Below are 23,867 nucleotides of genomic sequence, written 5' to 3' on the forward strand. Positions count from 1 at the left end.
AGTATAAATTCATAGAAAATGACCTGCATTATATGTGTTTGTATCTGCAATTTCCTATTCCATTCTTTACACTCTTGCTCTTTTGTAGTTTATTTTATGTGTATGTATGTATGTGTGTATGTATATGTAATATATATGCTACATCTGTCCACATATGTATATAAACATATACATACATCGTTTATATTACAGAGAACAAGTGAAAATATATCATATTACAGATGCAGACATTTGACACCATTGGTTTGAAAATCATAGCCATGGTTTTATTTATTTAAAATCCATACTTGGCCATTTTGTGAACAATAAAATAATAGCAATTGTTAAAGGCCTTAAAGACATTGGCACTGATTCTAAAAATCATTTGGCATCTGTGTGGAGTGCATGAAATACAGAAGTAATAAATAATGTCATAAGATAGGATTTTCAGCTTCATGAGACTGTTCTCATAATTAAAGAGATATATCACCTTTAAATTATGAGACTTTTCTCTTCTGAGTATGACAGAAATGACTCTAAACAATGAAGCTATGGATTGCATAATGATCAAAGCATACCTGTGCACAATCATTTTAGTCAAGAACTGTTTAAACAATTAATTATATGCCGATTACATAGCATTTCAAAAATGAAATATAAAAGAAATCCTGGTTACTTTTTAATATTTATTTTAAATTGTGTTTCACTAAGTTTCAGTAAGAATATTTTATATTCATATTCCAAAATTAAATTGCATGACAGAGACTTGATAAAATGTAATGCTGCAGTGGTTGAGCATCAACTTGACTGGATATATAATCACCTAGGAGGCTTCCAACTAGGTGTGTCTGTGACTGGCCTTCCCAGGCAGGCTGACCTGAAGAGGAAACATCTGTATGAATGTTTCAATTCCGTGGCCTGGGGCTGAGTGGGAGTAACAAGGAGACAGCAGTGAGCACCGGTGCTCACTGCTCTCTGCTTCCTGACTGCAGACCAGCTGCTCTAGTCCTCATTTATTATTACCTCTCCAGGTTTCCACATTTTAAGGTTATTTTTGTATTAAATTTTCAACACTCATCTTCCTGATAAAATTTTACTAGATTGTTTGATTCCTATTTAACACAGTACCAATCCCTCATCATGCCCCAACCTCTGGTAAAATAAGACCACACTCTCACACCCTGCGCCCCTAATTAATTCTTTTCTGTTCTTAAAAAACAAGTATTTTAAAATGGAAATGCTTACAGTAACTTTGTCTACTTACTCTAATTTCCCCTATTTTGGATATTTTTTCATTATTCAAGTATACCTTGAGTATGAAATATGAAATAATAGTAGCAAGAAGAAAAATATTATTCTGAAAACTTAATTGACTGCTACATTTTACAAATGCCCTCTATGCTTTGTTCTTTGGGATAAATTTATGTTATGCTCTTAAATGACTGCCTTTATTCTAAATGTGTGTAACTTATTATGGATTACTTGCCAACAGATAGAACATTAATTTATCCATCAACAATTATTTCTATTGTATCAGGCAATCAAAGCTGAGGTACAATCCCACTTACAACTTAGTAGAATTGTCTGGACTAGAGCATATTATATTTTTTGTATCTGTCATGTATATAATTTATACTACTTAGCCACATGTGAGGATTTTAATTGTCATCTTGACACAATCTTGGAAAAAGGCTGTCCCCTGGAGGGGGAGACCTGGTGGCACTCAGAGGAAGGACAGCAGATTACCAAGAAGAGACTTGATACCCTATGATCATATAGAGGGGGAGGTAATCCCCCTCAGGAACAGTCATAGGGGAGGGGAAAAAGGGGAAAATGGGAGGGAGGGAAGAATGGGAGGATACAAGGGATGGGATAACCATTGAGATGTAACAAGAATAAATTAATAAAGGAGAAAAAAAAAGAAAAAGATTGCCTAGATCAGATTGGTCAGATGGCATGTCTGTGAGGAATTGTCTTGATTTTCAATAACAAATATAGGAAGACCCAATCGAAAAGTCAGAAACCCATTCCCTGGGTTTGTTTCCTGAATTGTATAATAACAAAGGAAAGAAATGAGTAGGAAGGGATGCATTCATTTTCTCTGTTTTTGATTTTGAAAATGACCACCTACCTCAAGTTCCTGCCTTGACTTCCCTGTAATGATGGAGTATAACCTAGAATTGTCACCTAAAATAAACCCTTCCTCCCCTGAGGTGTTGTTTGCACAAGATGTTATCATGACAATGAAAAGCAAAGCAGAATACCACAGTGTATATTTACTGACATCTTGGTTACTTTTATAAGTATATGAAATATATGATGAATATGTATAATTTCTCATCTTTTAAAAGTACTTTTTTTTTTTGCTTAACGTTAAATTTTTGTTTCTTTCAATTCTTGCCACTCATGCCTTTTTAAACGTGTGTGTGTGTGTGTGTGTGTGTGTGTGTGTGTGTGTGTGTGTTTGTGTGTGTTCATCTTATTCCCCCAAAGAGTAATCTACTCAACTATGAATGATAATCCTTATACTGATTTATGTATCTGGAGATAGCGATATATTTTAAAACAAAAAATACTTCTCAGAAAAAAACAAGAATAAATTATCCTTTGCAAATGAACACAGTCTAAGCAGAAATATTATATCTAGTGATGTCAACTGTGGACAGCAGGAGGACTCAGCCTCCCAGGGACTTCTTTTCAGCTAATGAATCTTGGCAGTGTTGGAAGATTGGTCACGTTTGAACCCTAACATTGTATTGTTTACTTGAAAAAAAAAACTGTTTCTAATTGTGGTGTGGCTCAGCCCTAGCACAAATCATTAATACAAGATCTATGTACTTTAATATTGTAAATATGATTAAATAAAGTCAACCTATAAGCCAAGAGGCAGAGCAAACAACCAGTTGACAGGTAATGAACATAGGGTAAAACATAGAGAATAAGAGGAAGTCAGGAGGATGGATAGAGAGACACACAAGAAGCTTCTACATCCAGTTGGAGAGTTTTTTCTGACAGTGTGGGGAAGGAGCATTCCTTCTTTTGGGACATCAGCTGAAGAGGAATGTCAGCTGGTACTTTCTCTACCTCTCTGAGCTAGCAGGCTTTCACCCTAGCATCTGGCTCCTGAGACTTTATTGGTTAAATCAAATCTTTGAGATCTTGTTACAAACAACATGGCAGAAAATAAAATAGAAGAACATTGTTTTCCTATGATTATTCCACATGGTTGAACCCTTAATCTCTTTTTAATATTGAAAAATACTAACCATAGTTTCATATTATATTGTATAGTTCTCAAGAGCCATGAATAATCTTCTTGTTGATTTAGTTAACTTGATGAAAATATTTTCAATGTTCAAGCACCATAAGATAATACTAATACTCTAAGACACATTAGAATGTATTTCATAATAATATAATAACCATTGAAAAGGACATTTCAAGAATAAAACATGAAGTCTTTCACTTTACTGTCCCACTGGAGAAGGCTGACTTTTTTTTTTTAAGTATTTTATAGTTCCCTGAAGAGCTATGAATCCCATATCTGCCAAAATAGATTAAGCAGTTGGTTTGGGAGATAAGAGCTCCACAGGGAAAACATTTAGGGTCCAATTAAGTTTGGATGTCGGCAAAGCTAAGTGGAAAGGAGGTCCATGATGCCAGGCTATGAGGCAGGATTTACAGCCACTGAAGATTGCTTGATAAGTACTAAAATTGCAGGTCAGCTCCAAGTCTGCTTCAACTCAGAGTTGAACAGCCATTCAATTGCCCTTAAAGCATCCCACAATTATCATCATGGGCTCTTAGAGTTTTGCCAGGTCAACTCTTTATCTCTGTGACAAATTCTATGGAACCTACTATATATCCTAAAGAAAGGGGGGTAAAGGACTCACCATTCTTTTTTTTTTTTAACTCTTTCAGGGATGAAGTGTTTACTACATGACAAGGCAAATAATGACTTTAAAGAAGGGCTTAAACTGACTTAACTCTACATCTGTCTCATGCTAGATTGGTTGTGTTGTGTAGCGTTTCACGCAGGGTGTGAAGCAACTACATTCTGTATATAGAAAGTTCCACACTTTTGAAGACATACAAGTGTTTGATTTGGGCTCCTCTCATTTCCAACTGGATACACTTGGACATTTAAAAATATTACCATACCTTCATATACTATCTTGACAAACTGAATTAAAAGACTTTTTCTTTATAGTTTTAGAGGTTTTAACATCTGACCCATCAGTAACTACTTGACTAAGTCTGAAGTTAATTTTTCAGTGGATTCTTCTGTCAAATGGTTCTGGGAAAAAAAAAATTGATAAATATTCCCAGTCCTATAGAGTTTCTTAAAAAGTCAAAAAGCCACACATTTAAATATGCAGCAATGCAATTTTCAAGACAATTTATCAAGGCAACAGTTTTCAAATGAAACTAAGGGCAGTCTTAAGCAGAGCTGATGTTTAAGTGAGCTAGGATGACAAATGGAAATGAAAAGAGGTCCAAGGAGACAGAATAACATACTAGAAAACAAAGCCAGCTCAAGAAGCATTGAAAATAAAGGCTGAGGTATATTAGTATGTAATAGTCATATTTGAGTAAAAGTAAAAATGCTGAGGACACCAAAGTATGCAGCATTTTAAACATTGTGAGCTATACCTCACAATGAGAAACTACCCAGAAGTGTTCGTCAGAACATCAGTGTCATCATGTCAATGAGCAGAGCATAACCTATGACTATTTGAGGTGGAGCCACACCAATGAGAGAATAAAAGTGCTCTAAGTTCATAGGTGCATAGGTACCTATAAGGGATGAGATACACGGCTTTTGGAAGATCCTAGTATATGTTATCCACTTTAAACAAATAAAAATTTTACATGGCCCATAAAATCCCATTTTACTTTTAGAAAGATCCAGTTTATAAATACAAACATAATTCTTCATAGTGCCATTTCCTTATTCCAGAATTGTCCTAGATTTAGTAAGAATAAAAAAGCCACTGGCTCACATATTCATAAGTGCTGAATCTGAATTTATTTACCACTTTTCAGGATGCTTGCTAAAGTAGTCCAAAATTTCCAAATGGGCTCTCAAACTTTCCTTTCAAATTATGGCAATTTTTTTTAGTGTTTTCTTTGTCTTTGACAAAGAAGGGAAAACATTAAGAACAGGATAATATGTTACTTCTTTATGTTATTCCTGGTGTGTAGAAAAGTGTGTTTCAGCAATTCTTTGTTTGATAAGCAGATTGTCTTTTCAAAGAAGAAAATGCCCATTATTCTGTTTTTCCGGAACTCGTTTGCGTTTAGGGGTGGAAGGCTGAGTGCATGCATGCATGTATGTGTGTGCGAGTGTGTAATGTTTTTACCGTAGACACAATCATTGTGTCTCTGCTGATTAATGGCCAAATGTATACGTTCAGGCACTGCTATGACAGAAAGGTGGGCAACAGAAGCTAGGGAAGTGGGTACCTGGTGTTGGACCGCACATGGGTTGAACTGTGTTGCAATGGTGACAAGCTTTAAGGCAAAGGAAAACCAAGAAGTCTCTAATTAAAGCCTCCAGTAAAGGATGAGTGTTGATCAAAATCTACAGCCTGGGACAGAAAATAAATGAGGGACAATGAACTTAAAGTGTATGTAGTACACATAGGCATGGAGATTTCCCATGGACCTGGAGAAACGATCTGCAAATGGAGACAGGAAACAAGGAGCCTTAAAAGCATATATTAGTAGGATCAGGTATGATAAGACAAGCTTTTGAAAATGTGGGGAGATGAAAGGAAAATGGTCAAATTCTAGTATCCATGGGAACTGTACGTTCCATTTGTTGTGTTAAGAAAGTCATGTACTTAATCATTCTGATTTTTAAAACTCCGTAATGTGCTGGCTATACATCTCCTTAAATTAGTTCTCTTCACTTTTGTTTCTCAAAAATGCCTCACTATAATGATACAAAATCTAGAAACATTTGCACATACAAAATCCACTCCATGCTTGAATGGGCACATGAAATAGAATGTTGTCGAGAAGCCACTAGGGAATTCTTGAGGGAGCCCTGACTCACAGATGCTCAGAGATAAAGTCAGTAAAAGCAGAGTGTCTCCTGTTAAATAACTGTTTATAGGTACCTGAGATAGAAGTGGAATTTACTAATGATAGATGTCTTTTTGACAGCAATAGTCTACATCATGACAGAATTTCAGTCAATGGTTGTGCCTAGGTAATTCCCAGCTACATTAGCGGAAGAAGAATGATGACCTTGTAGAATGTGGGTACACATGTTTCCTCTTGTGAAGATGAGACCTCTGGGCTTCTATGATGAACAGAAGTCTTGCTGCCCACCAAGCAATATAATCGAGGAGCAGGTGTTTGGCTACTTCTCTTTGTTTATTCCCATTAAACAAACTAACCATATTTAGAGACTACACGTAGAATTATGAAAGGTTCTTTGAGTTAAGAAGCCGTGTGTATTAAGTTCGGGACAAAGTATCATTTATTTATTTATTTATTGTCACATTTCTGACTCATCTGTCAAACACATTGTATTCCAACATGGAATTGTCATGTGCTCTTTAAATCCTAACTCTTGGTAATTTGCTCATATATTGCATTTTTACTCCTGGACCCATAGAGTTAGCAGTCTTTCATAGCCATCCGTATAGACTGTAGATTCAGCCACTATTTGTTATAAGACAAAGTACAGTGATTTCTATCTCTGAAATTTGTTTCCACCTCCACTCTCTCTTCCAAGTCTACATTAGAGATTTAACTTCCTGAAGTTAGAAGTTGTCTCGTAACGTTCTGCTGGCCTCTGCCACTAGAACACCCTCTGCCCTCTTTCACATCATGACATCCTCAGTTCCTCTTTTAAAATTGTTATTAATATGCCTCTGAATACAATTAGCACTGAATATATATGACTGAGGACATCCTTCCACTGTGGCGTGGACAACTTACTAGCAGCAGCATCCACAAAGAAAAGCAACTCTCCCTGCCTTGACTGCCATCAACTGCCGATGGTGCCTCACCTAGTTATGAGCTTCTGTATCAACCACTATTCACTCACCAAGGTCGTGAGCAGCAGAAATCTGTGGGTGTAAACATAAAAATTAAGGAGTAGTTTCACAGCATGGCTATTGTGCTAGTAAAATAATTCCAATAGGTACCCTCTTAGGGCCTATGTCCTCTTCAGCCATGAGCTTTTGACAGATGTAGTAGCTGGCATAAACATCCCTCCTGTGGAGCATCCTTGGAGATGCCGACACTTTAAACTAGCCCTCTGCACTCACTACTCTCTACATTTCTAACTGCAGCTTCCCTCAGGCTTTGGTGCTTTTCTATTTCTTGGTGATATTGGCTTACATTCTTCTAGTTGGACCTCATCTGTAATGTCCTGCACATTTTTCAATTCCTGGTTGCCTGACAATAACGATTATTTTTCCAGCTCCCGGTGGATGTTTACAGCACCTTCTTCACATGGCATCTGCAGGTGTTATTTTCTACTCACTCTTGGGCCATTTAAGAAGATAGCACATAGCACAATCAAACAGACCTCACACCAAAATCTTTTCAGGAGCTCTGGACTTTTCTTCATACTTGATGTGACAGCTTCTCATTCATCACGTATTCACCCCCCCTTTTTTTTTCATTTTTCACATGTGTGTCTCTGTGTATGTGTGTGTGTGTGTCTTTGTATATGTGTAGGTCTTCACGCACGTGTGTGTGTGTGTGTGTGTGTGTGTGTGTGTGTGTGTGTGTGTACGTGGCTGACTCTGCTAGACTAATGATGTGTAGAATGGGCCTGTCTCCTTCTCATTCTCACACTGTGCTGCCACCACACCTTGCTTGTAGTTGTTGTTGCTGTAAAATTGTGTGTGAAGTTGCAAAGTTTTCTCATGAAGAAAGTTGGCTCTGTATTTATAACTTGCTTACTGAATACTTTTAAGACACCCCAAGAGATGTTGAACCTCATCTATTAAAATGTGCAAAACATCAGCAAAAAAAAAAAAAAGAAGAAGAAGAAGAAGAAGCAGAAGAAAGTGCTCACATGATAAGCACTTTATTGGCTGAGCCAATATGCCCAACCCTTATCATATTTTCTTTGTTTTAAATATCTTACTAACCCTTTACTGGTGAAGCAACACTCCTCTCTAGGCAAAAGTGATCAATAAATACCTCAATAATTTCAAGTCAGTTGATTATTTTTAATCTAAAACACTCAATACCCTCTTCCCAACACCCCTCCCCCCTTTTGCCTGTCCTAGTGCTATTTGATTCTTAGCCTTCTACACAAATGTCCTAATCCCTAGTCATCTACTGATCTTGCTTGCTGCTTGTCAGAATTTATTTTGTAATTTCTCACCAATATTAATTGAAAAGATTTGTTTGGATTTTTTTGTTTGTTCGTTTTATAGTTGGACCACCTGACCACTGTGCACATGGGGTACTGCTCTCATACATTCTGAATATCACAAAGAAAATGGAGCCTTAAAATAAAAATTGTACTTCTCCAACTTATCACCTTCCCAGTTCCATAATACTTTTCAAAAATAATTGCCAGTGTTCCCATAACTTCATTAGATTTTTTTCCCTTAACACTCTAGTAAGTATGTCATCCAGAGCTACAGAAACGATACAATTCAGTAATTTGAGAGGAAATTGGGGCCAGCTCCTTTGCAGTATTTTAGGCTTTATGCTGTACTTTCTTACTTCCTTCTGCCAAGTTTTGGCATTTTTCCACTTTCTTTTGACTCCTCTACCTAGAGATTTTTCATACTTGGACTCATGCTTCAAAAATGCAGTCTCTCAGGCTTTCAAGCACCCTCCGGCTGATATTTAATTTTCCCTCCTTCTCTTTCTAATTGAGTAAACGCTTTTACCTTTTCACCCACTGGCATGTGTCTGGTAGCATGTTAAAGCAAAAAGGAGATTTTAGTACAGAAAAACTCTCTGGCTGTCCGTGACCAATGGTGTAGGCAACATCTCACCAGATGAAAAATAAAAGGGAGTATCCCTTCTCAGTGGAGACATGTGACAGGAACATGTGTTTGCACATGTAGTCAATTTTCAAGTATTGCTCTCTAAAAGCTATATTTTCTTTTCAGAATGCTTTTTCTGTCATTTAAACACACAACTACTTATTTATTTATTTATTTATAATACTTGAATAATAGAAGAAACAACAAGCATTAGTAAAAACCAGAATAAGACTCTCTTTGCTAAATATTCTTAATTTTTTCTTTTCTTTTTGAGATTATAACTATATAATTTCTTCTTTTCCTTTCCTCCCTCCAAACTGACCTATAAACCCCCCTTTTTTTCTCTTTTAAATGTCTGACTCCTTCCTCATTAGTTGTGATTATGTGCATGTATGACTAAACATGAACATATTTCCTACTTAGTCTATACAATGTTCCTAAAACATGTGTTTTCAGGACTTAATATTAGGCAATGGCTATTTAGACACATATTGCATATACTACTCTAAGCTAAGTAGCACAGAGCTATACCTACTTTAAAGTTACCTGCCATACACTAGAATATACTCTTTTCTTACCTACAGTATATTTTGGTCATATTTTTTCCATTTCTCTTACTCATTCCAGATCCTCACACTTCTCTGCTTGCCCAAATTCACGTTCTGTCTCTTGCTCCCTCTCTCCCATTCTAAAAAAAATGCCCTAAAAATGAAAAGCATATTCAAAACAAACAAACAAACAAACAAAAAGGTAAAACAAACACAAAGCATCCTAAAATGGAGTCAACCATTCCTGGGGGTGGGGCATTGGAGAAGATGGAGTCAGCATTTCACAGTAGGGAACAACTGCAAATAGCTTCTTACTTATGGATGGGCATTAGTGTCTATCTCCCCTCTGCACTGGGCTTTTATCTGGTTTGTGCTTGGGTGGGTCTTGTGCATGTTGCCTCAGCTTCTGTGAAGTCATATGTGCATCAGCCCTACTGTGTCTGGAAAATGTTGTTAGAATACTCTCTCTCTCTCTCTCTCTCTCTCTCTCTCTCTCTCTCTCTCTCTCTCTCTATCTCTGTCTCTCTCTCTCTCTCTCTCTCTCTTTCTCTCTCTCTCTCTCTCTCTCTCGATTCTAATATAATTACATTTTTCCATTCCCTCTCTCTAAACCTTCCCATATACTCCAAATACCTCCCATATATTTCTAAATATAATCTGTTCAGTTTGTATATAAGAAGCTCTGAATGTTAACATTCATGTGGAAGTTTTAAAACAAGAGAATTTGTTTTGTAATCTTGTTTTGAAGCTTTTCATTATTCAGTCCTGTGTGTTTTCTACAAATAGAAACACTGGACCCTGGAAATCTTTTGTTGATGATTTTATTTAATTCCCTATATCAGACTGTCTGGAAAAAAAATAGAGCAGTAAGCAGTGTGTGACTGCCCAAGGCCTTCATTCGTGCTTTGCTTAGGGGAGTGGAGGTTGGACCTGTGCTACTAGCATCCTAAGCATTGGCTCTCCCACTGAGCCACCTCTTCAGCTCTGGTGCATGGAGGGGCAGATCTATTTAGCATACCATTTATAGCCTCACATCTCACATAAAAGCATTTAGACAAATGAAAATCGTATTTGAGAATTTATAATTAGAATTTTAAAGCCGAAGACTTTTTTTTTATAAACCTGCTAAGTAACTTTTAAAATGTTAATAATGGCAATAATTTAAATTTGGATGCCTATTTTTTTTGTTACTTGGAGAAGCTGAAGCTTCTTTGTTCATGGCTTACTATTCCCAGCCCTTCAGATTTGGTGAGTGACAGCTGAAACATACAATATTCATAACAAAAGAAATCAACCTGCTCTGTGCTAAGGCTAATTTTATTGTAAGTGACATTTTCCCCAAATAAATTAGTTTTTATAAATTTTATTATACAAATTTGCAATTAAGAATGGTTCCAAATAACTTACTCTTAAAGTAAGATTTGAAGGCAAACAGATCTTATCAAAAGCTCCCAGTTCCATCATGAATGACAATAATCATTAGGGTCTAGGAGATTAATTATTTTATTAATAAACTTTATTGATGTATAGTCATTTAAATTTGAAAAAAATTAAGTTAAGGAACATATAGAGTTTTCTACCATACCTTGTACACACACATCTTCTACAGCTATGTCACACCAGCAGGCATATTGTTACAACCAATAAAGTTACACTGACACACCAGTTTGCATTAGGGACCACTGCTTGTGTTCTGTGTGTTTTGAAAAGTATATAATGACATGTTTCTATCATGCAGAATAATTTCACTGTCTTCCAGTTCTCCAGTGTTCTGCTTATTTATATTTTACACACACACACCCAGAAACCACTACTATTATGACTGTTTGAATCATTCCTTCTTGTTTCTAAAATACCATGTGACTGAATCATGTACCATGTAGTCTTTTCAGATTGACATACTTCACTTAATGATATGTATTTCAGTTTTCTGTACATATTTTAGTAGAAGGAAAATGCCCCAGGATCTGGTTCTAAGCCACTGCCCATGATCCCAAACTCCAGTTGGCTCAAAACCAAAGGCCCTACTATAGCAGTTGACCAGCATCACAGAACAACCTTTCAAGCAAATGCCTTAGAACAATCATTGTGTACCAATTGTCAGCCATGCTCCAGAGACTAGAGCCAGGCAAGCAACCAAAACTTCAGGTTCCAGGTGTTCTGAATATACCCAAGTGTCAGCCACTCACTGCCTGGCCTATCCCTACACTCAAATTCTCAAGGTGAGGGTTCATCTTGGTGTCACCTCAGCCCTGTGTACCTAGGCCTCAGGCCAGCTAGGATTGTATCAACACTCTTTTGGAAATAAGTTCTAGGACCACTGTTATTATCTTACAACCATTAGGCCCTTCTCAACAGATAGGCCAACTCTTCAGATGTTTATTCTAAGCCTCTTGTTCATCCTCTTTCCAAGAAACCAGGTTATAACCTGCAGGTGTCCAACACCAAGTCTGTCTGTCTAATAGACCCAAGGGCCTGGCCAAAATCTCCACCTCAGCAGACATGGGAGTGAATGGTATTTCTAGACAAAGCCAGATTTTAAAACTGGAATAAGCCCTTTCTTCTTCAAATCCATGAACAGCAAATAGCTACAGTACTGAAAACCCTCAGCACAGAAGAAGACAAGGGGAGCAGAGTCGAGTCAAGCCATGAGCTGGAAGAAAATTTATATAAATCCTACATATAATGAGGTTAATAGCCAAAACATGGAAAGAACTGATTCAGTATTCTACTAACATATCTAATAATATGGCTAACAATGAACAAAATACTCTAGTAGAAATTTCTCAAATGGAAACTTACAAATTGCCAACATAAAACGGAAAAATGGTCAGCATTGCTGATCGCAGTGAAATACAAATTAAAACTGTGATCTGATTTTTATTACTGACCTCTGTAGTACAGCTTGAGATCAGGGGTGGTGATGCCTCCGAAGTTCTTTCATTGTACAGAACTGTTTTAGCTGTCCTGCTTTTTTGTTTGTTTGTTTGTTTGTTTGTTTTTCATATGATGTTGGGTATTGTTTTTTCAAGGTGCATAAAGAACTGTATTAGAATCTTGACTTCAATTGCATTGATTCTGTTGATTGCTTTTGGTAAAATGGCCATTTTTACTGATCTGTGAACATGGGAGATCTTCCCATTTTCTGATAGCTTCTCAATTTCTTTCTCAGATGACTTGAAGTTTTTACTCATACAGGTCTTTCACTTGCTTGGTTAGAGTTAACTCAGGATGTTTTATGTTATTTATGGCTGTTGTGAATGGTGTTGCTTCCCTAGTTTCTTTCTCAGTATGTTTGTCTTTTGTATATAAGAAGGCTAATTGTGGGAACGGTCAACCAAAGACTGGTCCTATTTGAGACCCATGCCATGAGATGGCACCTGACACTGACACTATGTGGAAAGCCAAGAACCAGAGGCTGGATAGTCCAGAGACCTAGAATAGAACCAAATACAAGCGGAAAAAACAAATAAATACATTTAAATAATAAATTAATAAATAAATGTTAAGAGTCAATGCAATGATTTCTAGTGACACTCTGCTATACTTGTAGATGATAGTGTAACATAATTATCCTCACAGAAGCTTCATCCTGCAGCTGACTGGAGCGGATGCAGAGACCTACAGCCAAACATTAGGCAGAACTCATGGGATCCTACTGAAGAGCAAGAGAAAGGATTATAGGAGCCAGAAGGGTCAAGGAAACCACAAGAAAACGACCTACAGAATCAACTAACCAGGACTCATAGAAGCTCACAGAGACTGCAAATGAGAATCTCAGAGCCTGTACTCATCTCAATAGACCTAGAGCTTCTGCAAACATGCTATGGTTGTGTAGCTCAGTGTTCTTTTAGGACATGCAACCGTAGGAACAGTGACTGTCTCTGACTCTTTTTTCTGCTTTTGGAATCCTTCTTCTCCTACTGGGTGTCTCGTCCAGCCTTAACAAAGGGGATGTGCCTAGCCTTATTGCAACACAATATAACATGATATGCTATGTTTGATCGAGATCCCTAGAAGACCTGCTCTTTTCTGAAAGGGAACAGAGGAGTGGCTGTGGGGAGAGGGGATGGGAAGATGGGGAGAGGGGTGGGAAAGAAGCGACAGGTAGAAGATGAGGGAGGGAAGCTGAGGTTAGAATGTAATAAATGAGAGGGGAAAAAAGCAGGTAATGTGACATTGCCACACATCTTTTAGAATGAGTACTATCAAAAGACTTAAATAACAATGTTGGTGATAACATACAGGAAAGGAAACTTGCACAGGTAAGAATGTAAATTAGCTCCGTCATGTTGGGCACACATATACAGTTCCTCAAAAACTCAATTTAGAACCACCCAGCTATTCCTTATAGTATGTAGACTTCAGAATATTAAATTATTATGAGGAGTGTTACCTACCCTCTCTTGTTCACTGCATAACTATCTGCAATATCCAAGGATGAAATTCACTTTAATCCCCATGCAAAGCAGAAAAAAAATGGTGTAAAAATGTGATGTGCACACATAATGTACTATAGACTGTCTTTCAAAAGATGGAAATCATGTCATTTGTAGCATCACGGATAAGGATGGGGTACGTTAAATGGAATAATCTAGTCATAGGAAGACAAACACTACTTGGCTTTATTTATACATAGAAGCTGGAAATGCTAGAACCATACACATACAGGATAAAACTGGGGTTGCATTAAACCTATGGCAGTGGAAAAAATGGGAAATTAGCATAAGAGGATATAAAATTTCAGTTAGGAGGAATATACTCAAGGGAGCTATTCCATCTAACAATGTACTGTATTGTCTAAATCACAAAAGAGTAGGTATTAAGATGAACTTAACACAGCTGAAAATAGCTGCATTAAGTAATGCACACGTTAGTTCAATTATCATTCCGCGATGATACACATCATCCTGTTGGGCACAGTAAAGAGGATTTTTATTTATAATATTGTACGTAGGTCACCTATAAGAGTTTGATGAGCAAGCCTTTCCTGATCAGCTCTTGGGTTTGATGAGAAAGAAAACACACTAAGGTTAGGCCTCCATCTTTCAGTGAGCCTTGAATGAAGGGAGAGTGTAGCTAGACAGGCCTCGAGTTCCCGTAAGTCAATTAAATGTGGTTAACTAGCTTCTCCTGTAGCAGAGTCATTAAGGAGCAGTGGACGGTCTGTGCATTTCAAGATGGCTCCTCTCTCCTCCCTTGCGGGGAGCTGAAGGGTTTCCTATTTGCTGACTGTGAGCAACATGCGAAGTTCAAGAGCAGCGAAAACAATAGGACAGGCCCTTTGCAGTTCCTGTCAGTCCATGCTGAGCGTCCTCCAGGCCCAGGGGAGTTCACACTCCTAGCTTTGTTTTGGTGAGTTAAGCTTTTCTATCTTCCTGCCAGCTTTGCCAAGTTGGTAGTGATGGTTTGTGTTGCATCCTCACTTCTCTGACAATCTAGGAAAGGTACTGTGCTTTAGCATCTTCAGATTTGTGTTTGTTTTGTCTTGTGTTTACTGGCTTTTGGCAAGAAGTAGACCTCTCCTAGGGTCTTACATATGGGGCTTAAGTCAAGATGGGCGTAAAAAAAATAGAGATCTTTAAACACTGAGAAAACTGTAAACTTTCTTCCCTGGCATCCTGCCTAGGAGCCTTCTGCCATATGCTTAAAGTGAAGAAATTATAGGTGGCATTGAAAAAAATTCATGTAAATATCATTATTGTTCAGTAATCACTGGGAAAATAAAAGTATGGGTCCTTGTGATCAGAGCCGCTCCACGTGCTGACTGCATTTCCATGGCAGTCACAGGGCTGCACTGTTCATTAGATGACGACTTCATTATAGGTTACAAAGCAGGAAATGCCAGCACTGTCTACCCCGTGAACTGGAATGTGTAAGCCTAGGAGGACTTGAGATTAGTTTCCTTCTACTGCAATGCAGAAAACTTAATTACATATCTGAGAGGCTGTCAGAAGACAGAGCTAGGCGTCCCCTAGTTAGAATCCCGGGGAACAGCTTGAGCTAATATCATATCATGTATCTTCCTTATACAGAACTCTATGCACAGTGCTGCACTACGGTGCTCTGGGGAAAGTGGGAACGTGGAGACACTAAACACCAAGTCTAAATTCTGGGACTTCCAATTAGTAAGAGATCAATGTGTGTGTGTGTGTGTGTGTGTGTGTGTGTGTGTGTGTATGTGTGTGTGTGTATGTGTGTGTGTGTATGTGTGTGTGTGTGTGTGTGTGTGTGTGTGTGTGTGCATATATGTGTGTGTGTGGTTCAGAAGGCACACAGACTGTGGTCACAGACCAAGCTGCAAAAAACATGGAGAGGTTTCAGGGAGACAGAGCCACTGGAGACGTCAATTGTGATGCTGAACCAAGTCACAACCATTTCTCTGTATCCTCAGAGATACTTGAGTCCTTTTATGAGTGCAATGTCCTCTTGTGTTATAGAAAACAGTGGTTCAGTAAGAGCCAAAGATAAAGGATTGTTCTTCTAGCTCCAAAAGCAACTGAAGCAGGAGGCTTACCTATTCAATACCTAAAAAAATTGTATAGAGACATAGCTTGGGTGCCGGGTGTTTGCCTGGCATGTAGGGGCCCTAGTTCAATCTCCAATAATCCTTTAGTAGCAAATCAGCAATTTGGAAGAACACCTGGAGGGCATTGAGTTTCAGGCTAAAACATTTAAGAGTCAGTTTGTATGGCATTCTGGGGTCGCTGGAAGACTGTTGTGGCTTAGTTAAGATAGAGAAATGTTAGTATTGCTTGTCTGGTTCTATATGATAACACTGTGTTTGGAGACTCTCAATACAGAGAGTAGGGAACACTCTCATTGGTCCTCACAACTGACCCTGAATTGGGAGGGCATGCAATGCTAAGTGGACAATCACCAGGAGCAGCCAAACATGTGTGAGCTATCGTAAGGGAGCTATGTATAGGTTCCTAGTTGTAATCACCAAGTAGGTAGACTCAGCAGAGCAACCCATCTCCCAGTGAGCAAGGTCTAACATATCACCCAGTCCCTCCCTTCATCTCAACACATCTTTTGGTTTAGCTAACTTTTCTGGCATCTAGGGAAGGTGCATTTTCCCTGCTTATTTTTTAGTAGATGATAACAGCAGCTTCTGTAGTGAAATGTGTGAATTTGGTTACCAAGGAAGGGTCTTGAGTTAAATCTCTGGTGACTATCAGGAAAAAAGAAAACATTTTCCAGTTTCTAATTCATTAGCTCTCCTCATGGCTGCAACAAAAATACCTCATCTTGACAACTTGAGAGTGGAAGGACTTATTTTGAGTCATAATTTCAGAGGGGCCTTTCTATCTTGGTAAGGAAGCATGGTGAGCAGAGAAATTAGTTTCCATGAACCCAGTAGGCAGCCAAGAGAGTGATGGCACCCCCCCGCTGGCTTTCTCTTCTTCCCTACTTCTCTTCTCTCCCTGCTCAGAGCCCACAGGTTAGTGCCACTCAGACTCAGGATGGGCCTCCCTGTTTCTCCTCATCCTCTCTGAGAACACCTTCACAGACACACCTGGAGAGAACTTCACCAGACTCCTAGATAATGGCAGATTTGCCATTATTCTCTGACAGTTGTCAGAGAAGAGGAACCATCACATTCGATGTCATCTTTCAACTTCCTTTGTCAGAATTTCCCACCTTGGCAACCCTTTGTCATCCCTTTATGTAACTGACTCCTCAGCAAATGGGAGGACTGAATTAGACCTGGGAGCTGAGGCATTGGGACAGCATGCTCTGAGGAACAGCTGTGTTTGATTCTGGCTGCCCCTTCCACCTGGAAAGCCTGGCTCGCTCCCTCCAATAACTAACCACTCTTGTCTTTAGCCTTAACTCTTCTCACCTGAGCAGTCTTTCCAGGTACTCTTTCCCAACTATGGCTTCATGTCTCAAGTCTCAGTGCCTCTGGCAGGTTACAGGGGTAAAAAAAATCTCCCCAATACAGACCCTGAGACAGACATTTGAGAAGTTACTTAATGTGAAGGTTATGTGGAGTGCCACTGGGGAGTGAAGGAGTAAGACAGAAACATATAGGCAGCCAGGAAAGGGTGTGTCAACTGTGCTAGTGACCACAGCAGGCAACAGATATGAATCCGAAAGGGAGCTTTAAAAAATGGTACGAACACATCCCCTGTCTTTTTCTCCCTTTATAGGGGAAGTGTAAGTTGGATATTATTTTAGTACAGCACACATTGACCTACAGCTCTGCTCAGAGTATTACGTGCTGGGCACTTCTGGCCACACTACACAGGTATAGACAGACTCATCTTGCTGAAAAGCAAGCCGTATCACAGAGGTGGAAATTCACCATCATGCAGTCTACTGTCTTGGTATAGCCTGAGAGACAGAGGCAAGACACACACAGCTGCCATAGTGGCTGATCACCAGTGGTGCGTTCCTCTGGTAAAGAGCCAGTTACAGCAAGTGCAAGGGACTGTGGAATTAAGAAAACAGAACTGAGCCGCCTGTCCTCTGACCCAGGCTGACCCAGGCATGAGACAGAGTTCCATGTCTCTGCTGATGTGTCACGCTCCAGCAGAGAGAGGCTCCATGAAGAATACTGAAGCAAAAACGTGCTGGCCTTTTTGTGTGGGAGACACTCTTCTTGCGCACTTGTCATCAGGACAGTAACACGAGGCTGTTTCAGTGGTAGAGCAGGTAGGTCCGTGTCAGCCCAGGCATGCTCCATGACCTTGCACGGGATGGCTTGATTAATTGTGAGCAAATGTTCACAGAGATGTCAAACCAAAATGAAAGGGAAGAGAAAAAGCTAATGAGCCATAAAAGATCCTGAAATAACCTGCAAATGAATGTGATGATCCCCTTTCCTTTAAGTAATGATCATTTGCAGTGATCAAGGATGTCTGCCTATCCATCGCATTGCGAAAAGGCAAGGTGATACCTTCACCTTACATACCGAATCCCCACCGGAGCCACTCGGTTCAACCAAACAATTTTTTTTTCAGTCACATGTGACTATTGAAACAATTGTAATAAAGTGAAGCCAGAAAATCCATGTGTCAGGTGTAATTTTGAGGTTTGCTAAACAATAGTTTTGAATTTCTACTCTAATACCCATATAAATTGAGGGCTGTGTGTGGTTCTAACGGCACTGGTCACTTTCTTTAAAATTAGGAGGTAACTCAATCTTTCTAATTCAGTTCCTCTCTGCCCATGTATGTCTCCACACACCTTTGGTGGGGTCACATAGCAGAAATTTACATTGCAATTTGGAACAGTTGCAAAATTACAGTTATGGAGTAGCAGTGAAATCATTTTTTATGATTGGGGCTCCCCACAGCATGAGGGACCATGTTAAATGATTGCAGCATCAGAAAGGTTGAGAAACACTGGTCTATACAATGAACAAAACGGTGACCACGCATAGCTCATAAGCACATGCAGGTCACATGAACTGATACCAGTCACATGTTATCGCCTGAGGTATCGGGTGCCCTCACAGCCCAGTACTGTTAGCTCTGAGCTTTACGTGATTCTACAGTTGAAGTGATGGCAGCCATGGATGTATTAATGATAGTACCTGCTATGTACTTTTTCCCTTCTAGGACTGAGTAGTTGAAATAGCAAAGATTTTGTGGAGAAACCATGGAAATTTTAATTCTGCCTATAATACAATTGTGTGCCTCTGTGCATGTTTTCAAATACCGCCTTTGAAAGCACCACTCTCCTGCCACGGGGCCTGTCATCACTGCCAACTTTGGCACGATGGAGTTACTATGAGCCACCACACAGAGAATAATACTTCTGGTATGTGGTGTCAGTCCACAGGAAAGCCAACATGTGTAAATGATTAACGCCACTGTCTTGAAGTTTGGAGACTTCAGCATCTCTGCTTCGGGATAAAAGCACACCCTGATTGATGACTATGGCGCAGAACATGCAGATCTGCTTGTCTCAAAAGCAGCATTTTGAGTAGGAGACACGGACTCAATGTTCAAGCCTCGAGATCAAAGGAAAAAAAAGATCTCTTGTATATTTTCCTTCTTCAGGCAGTACTCAGGCTCATAGAAATATGAAGGAATATAAACCCATGATTAGATTTTCTCATCTCTAAGTGGAAGGTCAAACCTCATAATTTCATTACCAAAAGAGAAATACAAATAATGAATGTCTCAGAGGGCTCTAAGTAGATGAAAGCTATTTTTCAATTGTAATCTATTTTTCTTACATCATGATAACTGAAGAAAATTTCTATTGCATTTTCAGGATTTTACAGGGAGTATTATTTTTTTTCAAAATAGCCCAAACTTCATTTCATTCCCAGCATCAAAATAATATTTTTAAAGGAAAAATAAATTAATTAATTAATTAAATTTAAAAAATAAAAGAAAAACCCAAACTTTTTTTTTTCAGTGTTTGTTTGCTACCATGTCAGATTAAAAATGGTGATTATTTTTTGATTCTGTTGGGAAATTGTGTTTGGAATATTGTGTCTTAAATTATAGAGTATATGGCACACTTAGCATGCATGTTGTAGGGCTCTCATTAGCATGTCAAAGCCTTGGACAGCCCCCCTTGAGCAGCTGAGTAAAGCATAATGCGAAACCCTTCACTTGGACAAGACAAAGTAAAAACACCGTAGCCAGGAGACACAGACAGTGGCCTCAGGTACCTGCTCAATGTCCAAAGTCACAAGGCCAGGTACAACAGTGTACAGGAACCCAGAAGAGTCTGACTTGAGCATGACGATGTTTCTTAGGTGTCGTCAGAACAGGCTCAGAGGAATGATGCATGGTAAACAATGCCTTGGGCAACTGTGGGAGAGGCCACAGGAAAAGGACAGAGGGCCTTTTTCCTCAAGTGCATTTTGCTTGCAGGATTGCTTTCGGACATGACTTTGTGCCTGCTGTGTCAAATATTTCCATTCAGTTTATAAGACATGTTTATTCTCACTGAATGTCAGAACATAGCTATGGAACCCAGTCTGGTCGGTGCTCGCTGAATCTGCCTTGAGCCTGTGCTACTGTGCTTCCCTGGATATAATCTACGTACACGCCATGCAGTTCTTTCAGTTGCTCTACCCTGAGAAATTTCTGGGACAGGACTGCTCTGTTGATGTTTAGTATGTGCTTACTGGCTGTTTACTTACATGTTGTTCTCATCGTGTAAAGCTCAACAAGCTTTCTTGGATCGTTGCTTTCTTTGCTACATTCGTGTATAAGTGTGCACCCAAACTGGAGTAATGACTGTCTATAGCATCATAACGCAGTCACCGCATTCTTTCAGGTCCTCAGAACTCAGCTCCAGCAGACACAGATCTGCATAGGTCAGCAAAAGTCAACAAAAGGTAGCTGTATGAACCCCAATTCAGAATCAGACGGAGCAAACAGCATTTCAATCTCCCACTAAGGCTCAGCCCTTGATGAACCCTGTGGTGGTTTGAATAGGTGTGGCACCGACAGGTTCATGTGTTTAAATGCTTGGACATAAGGAGTGGCAGTGTTAGGAGGTGTGGCCTCGTTAGAGGCAGTGTGTCTCTGTGGAAGTGTGGCTTGGAGGTGTTAAATACTCAAGCTATGCCCAGTATGAAGCACATCCAATCTTCACCTTGCGGCTTGCTGATCAAGATGTAGGCCTCTCACCTCTTTCTCCAGCAGCGTGTCTGCCCGGATGGTGGCATGCTTCCCACCAGGACGCTAGTGGACTATACCTCGGAAACTGTAAGTTAGTCCTGAAATAAATGTGTGGTTTTTTTTGTTTTGTTTTGTTTTATGTTGTTGTTTTGTTGTTGTTGTTGTTGTTGTTGTTGTTGTTGTTATAAGAGTTGCCTTGGTCACAGTGTCTCCTCACAGCAATAAAACCCAAACTAAGGCAATCCTGAACATGGAATGGAAAAATTCTTCGTGTGCCTATATTTTCCTCTGTGGTTATGCTGGCCTAACCTGAGAGGCATAACATTTATTATCTAGGCACAACCCTGTGAAGGCTAAAGAATTCAGTATCCTCCATTTTGATAAGAAGTTGTGAGTTGCTGTTCTCTTCTGCTTTTCCTCCTCCTCATTCCCTCTTCTCTTCTTTCCCACCCTCATCTCTTTCCTCTCTTCTTGATTTCTATCCTTCTTCTGACCTTTCTTCCCTCCTTTCTGGATGGTTGGTTTTTCAGTGTACTTTCAGGAGAGTCCGGTGAATTTCTGTATAGAAGTGGTTACTTGATAAGGTTTAGACTCCTGGTTTTTAACCCATACTTGACTTCTCCCTTAGCTTTGCCATAGCAGCAGTGTCATGGGGCTCTTCCTCACATCTGATGACAAAGCTTCGTGTTGCAAACAAATCCATAGACTGCTGCAGGAGAAAAGCAAAGGGCATATGCTGTAGACATAGCAAGCAGTGTGCCTTTCAGAGTGTTGGTCTTCGTAACAGGGTTTTTATATGATGACTGGTCTTCAAGTAATAGCTGGTTTTATATCAGAGCAAGTAGCAGATAAGTAGTCCATGCAGGATCGTTTTGTTGAGAACAATAACAAACAAGGACCAGTATATAACAGGGATCCATAACCACTGCATACAGGTGAGGCGTTTGGCCTGAGCTGACACTTAGATCATAACAGTCTTTCTATGTGGATTCAGACCTGTGACCATAGGTCAGTTTAAGAAGGTCCCAAATCCTCATGCAGCTTCCCTGAAAAGCCAATTAACCAAAATTCTGACTGAGGTCAGCTAAATCAGCCACAGAGGGCTGGGTAGAACCAGAAACTGCATCCCCAGAAGCACAGATCCATGAGCCAGCAAAACCGCAGGTGGCGGCTCAAAGCACAGGCTGGCCAGCAGACTACAGCTCCGAGTGCAGACTGGCCAGCAGGTAGCTGGTCTATTAGCAAGCCAAAGCAAGAGAAGAAAGGCACCCAGAGTGATGGTCATTTCTAGATGCCTCTTTCGCAGCAGCAATTATTATAAAAGAGGATGGACGCCAGGCAAAATTTGACTCGGATGTCAGGCCTGATGACACCACACACATATCATGAAGGTATGAAAAGTTTTATTACTTACATTAATGAAGGCTTTCAGGTCAGAACACAGCAGGCTACCAGAGCTCGGTAGCAATGAAAGATATCAGAAATGAAAAGAGATAGACTTTGGATTTCTTTATAGAGGGAGTGCCTGGCATCGGTTGAGGGGTTTTGCATGGAGATGGAGACTCATGGCTTTGATTTTTCTTTTCCGTGTGAAAATGGAGAGCAGTGAACTGAATTGCTCAACTATATGGTAATGAGGGAGATAAGACTTTTAGACTGGTAATAGTAAGAGCTCAAAAACTAGAGCCACCCTCAACTGCAGAGATGCATGTAACCTTCAAACTGCAAATCCTCCAGAAGGAAAAACAGTCTAGGCAGCCTAGGATTTGGTGAGCATTGTTTGGCAAAACTCCAAAAGCATGAACCACAAAAGACAAAAATGCAGTTAAAAAAATTAAATTTCTACTCCATGAATGATCAGGGAAAAGAATGACAGGACAAGTCCCCAGACTCAAGATAGAAACTCAGGTGGTGCTTGCTGTAAAGCATGGGTTTAAACCTCAGCATCAAAAAAACCAAATGTGGTACATGTCTCAATCAAAAAGTTGAGGCAAAAAGATGAGAAATTCAAGGATATCTCCATTTACATAGTAAGTCTAGTCCAGCCTGAGCTATATGATACCTTATCTAAAAAAAAAAAAATGAATAATAGCTCAGCCAGTCAGTGATGTGCTTGCTTTGCAAATACCAGGACCTCAGAATCCTCATAAAAAGAAAGTGGGCATGGTTACAAGAGCTTGTAATCCCAGGACTACAGAAGCAAAGACAAGAAAATCCCTAGGGCAAGTTGAGCAGTAGGCATAGACTTCATGGTGATTCCCAGACCAATAGAAAACTATGTCTCAAGGGATAAGATGAATATCCTTGAGAAACAATAGTCTAGGTTATCCTCCAAACATGTCATATGCGCCCCCACACATGTACCTATACAGTCACGTGAATATGCACAAATATCCATTTTATAACTGAGTATATAATTTTTATTTATTAATTAGCAGGCATGAGCCATGGGATGCATGTAGAGGTTTTGCTTTTGTTGGTAGTGGTCTTTTTTTGTTTGTTTGTTTGTTTGTTTGTTTGTTTTGTTTGAGACAGGGTTTTTCTGTATAGCCTTGGCTGTCCTGGACTTGACCTCACAGAGATCCACCTGCCTCTGCCTCCCCGAGTGCTAGAATTATAGGCGTGGGCCAATATGCTTGACTTTCATGTAGAAGTTGAAGAAAAATTTACAGGGCTTGGTTCTTGCCTTCCATCATGAAAGTCCAAGGGATCTAACTCATATGGTCAAAGTTGGCAGTAGACACCTTGACCTGCTGAGACATCTTCCT

General features: G+C 39.5%; 1 long non-coding RNA gene across 1 annotated transcript in view; it reads left to right on the forward strand.

The window, feature by feature from the left end:
* The first annotated feature begins 14,769 nt into the window (after positions 1-14,769).
* LOC311597439 overlaps positions 14,770-23,867 on the forward strand; it is a 91,138-nt gene continuing 82,040 nt past the window's right edge. Inside the window, exon 1 of the long non-coding RNA XR_014779235.1 lies at positions 14,770-14,857. This is a non-coding gene — a long non-coding RNA (uncharacterized lncRNA). The remainder of the gene's footprint in view (positions 14,858-23,867) is intronic.

This window comes from Acomys minous (assembly GCF_964271855.1).
Source record: "Acomys minous genome assembly, chromosome: 5".
NCBI classification, from domain to species: domain Eukaryota; kingdom Metazoa; phylum Chordata; class Mammalia; order Rodentia; family Muridae; genus Acomys; species Acomys minous.